Source organism: Coptis chinensis, chromosome 1 (assembly GCF_015680905.1).
Source record: "Coptis chinensis isolate HL-2020 chromosome 1, ASM1568090v1, whole genome shotgun sequence".
NCBI lineage: Eukaryota > Viridiplantae > Streptophyta > Magnoliopsida > Ranunculales > Ranunculaceae > Coptis > Coptis chinensis.
In genome coordinates, this window is record NC_141456.1 from 9,891,398 (window position 1) to 9,901,425 (window position 10,028).

The window sequence follows — 10,028 nt, forward strand, 5'->3', positions numbered from 1 at the left end:
CAGATAAGGAAATTCCAAAAGTAGAGGTTAGCCATATTTTCAGGGAAACTAATCCGGCAGCAGATTTCCTAGCCAAATCTTGTAACATGAGTGATAACTCTCTAAACTATAGCATATGACCCTATCCTAAGCAACTGAGTCAAATATTAGATGAGGAAGTGAGAGGTGTTGTATACACAAGATAAGATTTTAAGTCAATACAGGTTGAGATGTGGCTAACTTCTAACTGATTCAAAAAAAAAAATCATGCTCTTCTATCAAATATTAACTTCTGCTGTGCCCAATTGCCCATCGCTTTTCTGTTATGGACGCGAGGGCAAATTATGATTGCTGCAAATATACTTGGCTAAGCCATGCGACAGCATATGTTTACAAAGAGAAGTCGTTAACATTTAACACCATGGCCAATCACCTTATGTTTACAATCAAGACTTCCATCTTCCACCACCATCTACTTATCCTTATTACTTATTACTACAGTACTTATCCTTTTATTAAAGAATTTGGTGAAAGTATACATCTACTGCATAATGAGGGTAGCATTTTCACTAAAGATTTATGGAATATCTGCAGTATGCCCATCTTAAACTTCAACATCAACACACTGCGGAAAATTATTTGTGAAGCATAATACATCTTCCTTCCAAATTCATGGAATATCTTTTCATTACAGTTTCTTTTACAGACAACAAACCGTGTATTGTTATTTTTTTTCCTTTTTCCATCACCTGATGAATAATAAGGGACTTCAAATCTTCAACACACAAAAAATGTTAAAGACTAACACAACTTTTAGATCATTGTGTAAATCCCCCACTTACCCGTTACAACCACGGCTCACCAACCAAAAATTGTTTGCCTCATTCTCTTCTTCTCTGACTAGTTTTCTCTGTTTTCAGCTATTATGTCCGCATCAAACACAATCCTCTCCGTCATGCTTTTGCTCTTGCTGGTTGTAATCGTTCTGTCCCCATAAATTATATTCTTAAATGAAGCCTTCAGTCTCATAGTCTCATGTGATAAACTGCTATTTTGATTTCACTGAAGCAAGACACTATCTACATTTAAGTGAAGCGTGTCCTGTGTCACCCAAATGCCTATGCAGCTTATTCCTGCAACAGAAGAGGTACAATGTTGGATTTATACTTCAAAGCATAGGAATATTCAATATTGTTAAAGTTGTTTATAGGGAAAAAAAAAGGAGTACTTTGACTCGAAGCTCTCTCCATAGGTTTCGCATGAATGATCATTGTTTTTCAATGTTCCCTGTGTATGGGCAAGAAAAAGTGAAAATTGAATTAGATATCATGTCGCAAAACTTCATGCAAAGAAAATAATGAAATCAGAGTACGTTCAAACAGATGAATAGTTTTTGAAATTCAGCTTGCACGTATAATAGTCATGGAATTGCATATTTCACAAAAAACATATATGTTAGTATCTGAACCTATAAACATGTAAGTGCCTTCTAGCTTAGTTGGTAAAACCTTTGGGTGATGATATCAGATGTCTGAGGTGATGTCTGTGGTTCGCCACAGCATGATCATATGGTTTATTGTCCATATTAGAAATAATAGCGTATGTTAACCATATATACCACATGTACAAGCTCCTTCACCTTTTCCACATTTTGACGAAGTGCCCTCAAACTAATGGGCAAAATGACAACTGATGATGAAGATCAACAGAAATCCATCAGATCCCAGCTCTTATACTTTATGCACTATAAATGTTAGCAAAGTGGACAATTTTTGTAAACGATAACTCTACGCTTATAATCCGAGTTGTATGGGGACCTAGTTGCAAACACTCAAACAGGGACATACTAGTGAGAACCATACGACCACTCATGATCTCCTTACTCCTTCGAGGAATGAGGAATCCTTACATTCTTTCTGTGCAATTACTAATGAAGATACTACGACAATTGCAAATTATTAAGATCTTCACTTGCCCATAGAAATGATGAAATAACTAGCCATCCTACATGTCAACAAACAACATTTGCTTAACCTATTTTGAACTAGTGAATGCCCGTGCTAGTCGGCACTCTAGACACATTGTTTTTGAACAACACCCTAAAAGACCATCTCTATGGTAGCATTGGATCGATGATATAACCATTTCCAACAGTTTTATACTTCATAATCATTTCATACGCATACTCAAGTGAGCTTAATGATTGCAATTCTATGCATTTCATTTCTCACAAACCAACTCATTACACATACCTTTTTTTTTTTTTTTTTTTTGATCAGCAAAACAAGATTTTGTATTAATAGTAATGAAGATGCAATGTGAGAGATTCACACTACTAGAAATACATATAAATGCTACCCCTCAATCACAGACTCCCATCTAAAAATGAGGTCGTCCAATTTCAAACCTCTAACACTAGGTAAGAAAGACACCCATGCCCACATAAGAGTTTTACATTTGACTATAAGCTGTTGGACATCCCTAGACTCATCGTCGAAAGTTCGACGATTGCGTTCCAACCATATGGACCATATAACTGCGTGAGCTATAACCTTTGCCAAAATCCGACCGGTAGTGGAGATTCTACCATCTAGCTTACAGTTGAACTGTCCCATCAGACCTTGTGATGCGTCACCCCGACACTTAAGAGAATGCATGAAATAATCCCATATAATTTGTGTAATTTCACAATCCATGAATAAGTGCTTTGAATAGTTTCCTCCTCTTTAGTACACATGACACACACTGTTAACTAGGATTTTTGCCTCTCTTTCAAGATTATCGCGTCAAGGTCCCCAAAGATAAAACCCAAACAAAGAATGAGACTTTGGTTGGAACTCTATTATTCCAAACTTTGCTAACTGGAAAATTAAGGGCTCCCAAGTGCAAAGCTTGTATCCTCTTTTCTCGATCAAACTTCATACATTGACTTCGAGTAAAATGGTTGAACCTTCCCCGACCACTTCCATTTATCATGATCTTCATTAACCCTTTGAGTAGCAAGCAAATCCAGAAACTCACAGATTTGTAGTAGCTCCCTATCGAACAAATTCCTTCTAAATTTCAGATCCCACGACTGTACACCATTATCCCATATAACGTGTTGCTGAACAGTCCCAGACTTGTTACTAGAAATGACATACAAATCTTTGAAACGTTCTTTTAGAGGCATTTGCGAGCACCACTTATCATCCCAGAACATAATTCTTTCTTCGTTTCCAAGCTTGAAACTTAACTCTTTCTCTACCATATCGATCTTTGTGATTCATGATTCCTTTCCAAAGACAGCATCCATGTGATTGGCTAACTTTTTTCGTGAACCATCCTGTTCCGACAACTCCATATTTATCCCTGATCACATCTTTCCACAAACCCTCTTCTTCACTACCAAAACGCCAAATCCACTTAGAAAGCAAAGAGGCATTCACATCTCGAATACGTCTAAAACCAAGTCCACCATACTGTTTTGGAAGACATACTATACCTTTATACATTCATTAATTCAACACATATCAGAATGAGAATGAGGAAAAAGGGAGAGAGTCTTCAACATACACATAATATCAACACATTGACGCATAATGACAAATGCTCTAACAAACTTGTAATATGTCACAAACGATAGGTAAACACAAAGCATTAGCACATTGACAACATTTCTAACCACCAACCCCTCAAAAATTAAAGCTCTCGAGCAGCCTCCATGGCTCCATATCGCCGACTCCAACATACCACACAATCATTGAATTTCAGCTCCAAATATCTCTTTTAGGCATCACATTAAAACACTCCCTTGCAATACCAACTTCCCCATTCTTCACATACCCAACAATCATATATCGAATTTCACGACACCAAATCCAACTCACACCTCTCATCAAACACCTTCCTCGCATCCTAAATTCTCCTAATCGAAGAATACATATAAATTAGAGAATTCCGCCCAAACAAATCTACTGCAAACCCTCTCTTCACAATCCTAGCAGGGCGTTTCTCCCTTCGTAAACCAACCCAAATTCCGCACAAACCTTAACTAAAAAAGGAAAATGTATAATGATTATGCCCAACCCCTTTCCTAACCATACGTTCATAATAAAAGTTAATAACATTATCATACTCATTTAACTTAACATAAGACTAATAATAGTATCAATACAAATAAAAACAGCATAATTACCCATAATTGTAACAAATGTAGGCTGCGAAGATGGAAAAAACACATTATCTTTTTTTTTTTTTTTTTTCTAAGTGGATTGATAAAAGTCCAATTTTTGCGTTTCGATTCTTCAGATATGGTTTTTAATATTCCATTCTATCCCTTACTGTGTTTTAAGTGAAACGACTTTGTGTTACAGTGACTATGAAAATGTGTCTATAATCTCACCACAGTTACAAGAATTTAATTATTGGAAAAAAGAAGAGAATAAATATTAAAAACATGCATTTTAATCACTGAAGAATATTGTAAAAGGGTCGATTGAATGTAGAAAATATGCTCACATATTTTTGAAAGTCACTGGCTCATCGAATGAAGGAGGTGATTAGAGTTAGTATAAAAGTAATGGGAAAGTATATGTTCCTATGCTGAGCAATTATAAAGAAGGATTTGGACGAAGTGTATATGAAAATTTGTGGTTTCTGCACACTAATGCAACTCGGAAGACATGAATACACGGAACATAGCTTAAAATTTTCTGACAGATTAATCGAAAACTCGATGGCGGTTAAACGCATAATGGTGGTATATTGTAGGCTAGACTACTTACCAAATCTTGTGAAAATGGACTTTCAAGTTAACATAAAAACATGACTAAATAGCATCTTATTCAGCACGCAGTCGAGTCATATTTAGTCGAATCAGGGGCCTATATTATATTATAAACTGATTTGGGGTAACAGTTATAAACTTGTAATATACCTAAAAAAATAACAACATAATTAATTATATAAGGTGTTTAACATGAATATGGCAACCTCAATATAATCTACAAACAAACAAACAAACCCATCACCAAAATTTCAACAATCCAAAACCTTAAAATAAAATTATTACCTCTTAAAGAATCTGGCAAGACCGAAATCTTGGTCGAGGCAGTTATTAAATATCGTAAGAAATCTTCTAGAAATTTGTCATCGTCACGGTGGGCAGGGAAGATGGAGATGAAACGAATAATATGCGTAGATGAGGAAGCGCGTTTTTGGAAATTGAAAAGTGGGGTTAGCGTTTCAGTGAAGGATGAGAAGAAAAGTGAAGATGAAGAATTGAGTAAGGAGAGTTGGGAGTTTGAGTGCTCTACGATGAGTTTTGAACAAAATAATTAATCCGCACTCAACCGCCGTTTGATCTTGCTCCCAACTCTCCTTACTCTCTTGTAGTGCGTTATTTTATGTGTTATTTTGTCCTGTAGTGCGAAAAAAAAACCTAGCTTATTAGATAGATTAGTGAATGCCCGTGCCAGTCGGCACTCTAGACACATTGTTTTTGAACAACACCCCAAAAGACCATTTCTATGGTAGTATTGGATCGATGATATAACTATTTCCAACAGTTTTATACTTCATAATCATTTCATACGCATACTCAAGTGAGCTTAATGATTGCAATTCTATGCATTTCATTTATCACAAACCAACTCATTACACATACCCTTACACATTCATTAATTCAACACATATCAGAATGAGAATGAGGAAAATAAGGGGAGAGAGTCTTCAATTAAGAGCATCATCATTTTTTTTTTAAATAAAAAATCCAAAGATGATCTCCTTTATATTTTCAATATTTCAAAACCTAAATCTGTCATAACACGAAAATCACACAAAACAATTCTCATAGATCAACCATACCAAAATATATAACTTCATATTTATACATAACAATAATTACTTCTAAAACTTAATAGCATTATCATACTTATTTAATTTAACATAAGACTAATAATAGTATTATTACAAATAAAAACAGCATAATTACCCATAATTGTAACAAATGTAGGCTGCGAAGATGGAGAAAAATACGTTATCTCTGCGTTTTTTATTCTATTTTGCTCATCAAGTTGACTGGATTCACAAATTCTTGTCATTCAAAGTCGATTAATAAAAGTCCAAATCTTTGCGTTTCAATTCTTCATATAGGGTTTTTAATATTCCATTCTATCCCCTCGACGTGTTTTAAGTGAAACGACTTTGTATTACTGATGGCAAAGAAGATGTGTTTGTAATCTTGCCGTGATAGTGAAGATGTGTCTGTAATCTCGCTACAGTTGCATGAGTTTAATCATTGGAAACATGCATTTTAATCACTGAAGAATATTGTAAAAGGATCGATTGAATGTAGAAAATATGCTCACACATTTCCTTATTTCCCTCTTCATCATTTACACTATTAATTACAGCAACACTCACATTTCCTCATTTCCCTCTTCATCATTTATATTATTAATTACAACAACACTCACACATTTCCTCATTTCCCTCTTCATCATTTATGTTATTAATTACAACAACACAAATTTTAAACTTTAAATTGAAACGAAACAAACATTTAATAACGCTAATCAATTTAGTTTTACAAAACCCAAACTAAAACGTACCTCATTCAAAGTGAGTGTATCATTTGAAAAAGGGAGAAGAGACTCGAAATCAGAAATTGGGCTTCTTTTCTTTTTGCACTCTCGTCTTTTATCTTTTTTGCTCTCTCCTCTTTCGACCTGTTTTGTGTTGTGAAATAGAGTGAAAGTGAAGCGAGCTGATTTGGCGGCTTCGCTAGTGAGAATTTCGAAAACAAATAAAAGTAATTGATCCGCACTCAGCCGCCATTAGATCTTACTCAAAATGATCTGGACCATTCTTTATGTGTTATTTTGTCTTGTAGTGGGGAAAAAAACCCTAACTTATTAGATAGATTACTTGATGGTTTCCTGAGGTCTTGCTATCAAAACCCACCTTCAGCAGGGAAAGGTAGATTTACGGGTTTTAGGGGTAGTTGATAACTGTTGCCGGGGACGGGGTGGGGACCCCTTGAAGATTAGTATCTATGTCCACTCCACATTTTGTTTAGAAACATTTAAAAAATTGATTTGTCTGCATTTAATATGAAGAATTTGGACAATTATGACAAACAACTAGTCATAGATAGCTTTTCCATTTGCATACCCAAGTAAGGATTTTGTATTGAGAATAAAAAATGTTACAGCCAACATATGAGTACTACATTCATTGGAATTTAAAACAGAATACCAACAAATCCGAATCAAAGCTATAGTAGACCTTGTATGGGCATTCTAAACAAGTGGCCAAGGAAGCTTCCCCTCTTTGACTGCTAGAACCACTGCCATGGAGTCCCATTCCATCCATAAATTTGTCCAACTATTATTCCCTGCTATTTCTGCTGCTAAGATCACTGCTGTACATTCAGCAACAAAATTAGTGATAACACTAAGTCTTTGTGCATCAACTTCCAACAGATACGCATTTGAATCTTTGACCAGCAACAGAATACATGGCACAAAGGTGTACATTTTCTTATAAGTATAAAACCATGCCAACTTTTCAAGACAAACTTGATCCAATAAAATTTTGACAAACTAAGGATGTTTGGTCTAACATTGCACGATTAAGGTAATCAAATGCACTAGAAGTTAGAATTTTTTTTGTGATGTCGTCTCTTCTCCAGCTGATCAACATAATAAACTCAGCGACCACTACGGACAGTTCAACCTAAATGGTCATTCAAGATAAGCTTTAAGAACGAATCAGCATCAACTGCTTCACACTAAACAATGTGAATGAAAACTTTTTTAACTCTTACAGTATATGATCTTAAAACGCAACCGCTTTTCTTGATAATGTACCTGTTCCGCTAATGCCATTGTGTTCAGTGTTCATAATTTTCAAGGGTTAACTAGTATTACCCCATTAGACTTTTATTTTGTGTGTACTTGGGGTAATCCTAATTGCCCATTTAGTGGGAAGGAATCCTAATTGGCTAATCTAATGGGGGTAACACTAACTAACCCAATTTTCAAATACATAGTGTTTTCTATGCAATCCTCAACAAGACAACATTTCATTCTAGACATATCAAATTATGTACATGTAGTGTTTGAAATGACAGTAACAAACAGGCAATCCTTCAAGGCAAGGCAACATTCAACGTAACATCCCATTGTGGTCCAGATTCAAACAAATAGACAACTTCTCTGTTTCTAGATTTGTGCACATCCTTCTGCAACACTTGGTATGCAATTCACGAATCGTGAAGAAATTTGAAGTGGTTAATCAGTTGTGTTGTCGGTCAAAACTACCCGGAAAACCTGATACATTCATCTCAAAATTTGCTGTCTGTCTAAAACGTAGAGCAAAAATAGTCTGACAAAGCAACTTCCTAGAAAGTAGAAAGTGAACTGTCCTAGTTACATGGTAATCTGCTTCTTTAAGCTCTTTAAGGAGCTCAAAGGCTTTCACTGCATCGTGCATCGTGTTGAGCTGTTGAGCAATAGAAAGACGATTACATATATCCTGTGCGGTTTTCTCTTCTTCTGCCAAATTTTGACCAGTATGTTATTAACATTTTCTAAAAGCACTTTGAGAAGAATGCCATATTCTGAACCCTGAAGACCGTTTGACCAGATGCACCACAACTGTATTGCTTTTCTACAGAATCTCTCCCACTCAAATCTGGAGATCATATTGGTTTTTCTCTTGAGAGTCACCAACCTAATAGCAACATTCCTGCTAAATCATGACCCTATCTCTTCCAAACAGAACTTCTTAACTTTCCACCAGTTTAAGAGAATCTCTTTCTAGATTGAATCTTTTTGTTTCTCCAAAGAAATCCAATCCGCCTTTAGTACTTTTTGTTGGAAAAATGATACCAATCGATTTCCACTAAGATAGCTTGAATATGGACACTCTAAGTCCAATCGAAAAATCTAAGCTTTCACTACAACCAACAAACACAAACCTAAGCTATGGAATTAACTATCACATATAGGTAATAACAATGTAAAATAAAACATACCACAATGAAACGCAAGATGTAGCGTGGTTCGGCCAATGATACCTAACCTACAACAGCAAATCCTTTATAAGATTGAGAAGGAAGATTAGAATCACTCTTCACAAGTCTCTCTAACACTTACTAGATCTCTCTTCTACAAATCTCTCTTCTTACAAACATCTCTTTGCAAGAGTTTTCTCTCAATTTTGGTTGCTCTCAAAATTGGTTTTCTCTCACTTTTGTGTTATACTAGCATATGAGAGTATTTATAGACTCCCAAGTTCAAATTTGCTTTCCTAAAAGAATTAGAAACGCAAGTCCAATAGACAACTCCAATTACTTTCCAAAACGAAACCAGTTTTCAATATTTCACGAGATGAGGGACCCAACAATCTCCTCCTCCCGAACCATGAGGGGGGATACTTCCACGTATTCCCAAATCAGTGGGAGGAGTGTGCCACCAATCTGGCGGTAACACAACAAGCATCAAACTTGCCTTTGGGCAAAACCTTGGTCATCATAACCGACCCATTCTTATCGGTATGAATCTTTTCTATGCACAATTACTTCTCTTCGAGAACTTCTCTAATTCAATGATAACGCACATACATGTGCTTGGATCTAGAATCAAAACTCGGATTATTGCTCAAATGGATGGCGCTCTGACTGTCACACAGAACTACAAACTGTTTCTACTTTAGTCCTAGTTCATTGAAGAACATCTTCATCCATAACATCTATTTGCAACACTCGATCAGTGATTGCAATATACTCATCTTATGTAGTGGAGAGGGCAACACAGTTTTGCAACTTCGATTGCCAAGAAACTGCTCCCCTTGCAAATGTAAACAGATAACCGGAAGTAGACTTCATCGAGTCAACATCACCTGCCATGTCTGCATCTGTGTAGCATTCAAGTAAGCTTTTACTTCCACCAAAATACAAACATGCTTTGGAAGTGCCCTTGAGATATCTCAATATCCACTTAACACCTTCCCAATGCTCTTTACCCGGATTTGACAGAAATCGGTTTACAACACCCACGGCG

The 10,028-nt window shown here is 35.9% G+C and overlaps 1 long non-coding RNA gene across 1 annotated transcript; it reads right to left on the reverse strand.

Moving 5' to 3' along the window:
- Window positions 1-464: 464 nt before the first annotated feature.
- On the reverse strand, window positions 465-5,728 carry LOC147521995 (uncharacterized). The gene is made up of 3 exons (XR_015194829.1): window positions 5,033-5,728; window positions 1,208-1,266; window positions 465-1,112 (listed from the first exon to the last, which is right to left on the reverse strand). It is a non-coding gene; the product is annotated as an uncharacterized LOC147521995 (long non-coding RNA).
- Window positions 5,729-10,028: the final 4,300 nt, after the last annotated feature.